We start from the raw sequence: 868 nt of genomic DNA on the forward strand, positions 1-868 counted from the left end.
GATGTTTGCCATGGGCAAGGGAAGAAGAGGGAATCTGCACAAGAGCTGTATTTTGTTATTCTATCCTGAGTACATCCTAAAAGAGACACCCTTCAAACCCTTTCATTTCAGCTGAAACCAGGCTGAGTTATTAAGAATACAACAGCAACAACAAACCTGGGAATAGCAAAAGGGAAACAGAGAGAATAGCACACAACAAGTTAACCTTATTTGTAGTTTATGGTTTACTCATTTTGTGACCCATGTGGGAAGGCATTGAACCCTGGCTTCTGACCTAGAGTCCATGAGGCATAGTTTTGTGTCCTTGTCACTATCCAGAATCCTTAGAACAATATTCTCAGAACTAAATCAGAAGCCCTGGCTACAGTCCCACGCTCTCTCTTTTAGGCCTTTGTTCTAAATTCTGATTTCATATGTGAGGCTCTTCTCTTCTCCAAAGATTGACAAAGAATTTAGATTTTTAAAAAAGTTTCTAAGTCCTTAGACTTCTAGATTAAGCATTACTAGAAATAGGATGTTTCTTACCTTTCATAATTCCAACATAAAATATTTACAAGACATGACTCAGTGTACTTTCCTATAATAAAGAATCGTTAGAACTTGAGATTTTTATTGGAATACGAGGTAAGGACTGTTTTTGAAGACTAGGGAAATGAGAAAAGTACGCGGGCTGCCTAGGTTTCTTAGGGGGTTGTTTGGGGAAGGCGGTGAAGGAATTCAGAGTTGCACGACCTTTGCTTCAACTGGGGCACGGGAGGACCATCCCCAGTCCCCGGGAGGGTACTACTGGGAAAGCAGGTTTGTGGTGACAAAGGCCCAGGGCCGGGCCGGGGGCGGAGCCCGCCTAGGCCGGAGACAAGGCGGAGCG

The sequence above is a fragment of the Furipterus horrens genome, unplaced genomic scaffold (genome assembly GCF_987537825.1).
Source record: "Furipterus horrens unplaced genomic scaffold, mFurHor1.1.pri manual_scaffold_9, whole genome shotgun sequence".
Taxonomy (NCBI): Eukaryota; Metazoa; Chordata; class Mammalia; order Chiroptera; family Furipteridae; genus Furipterus; species Furipterus horrens.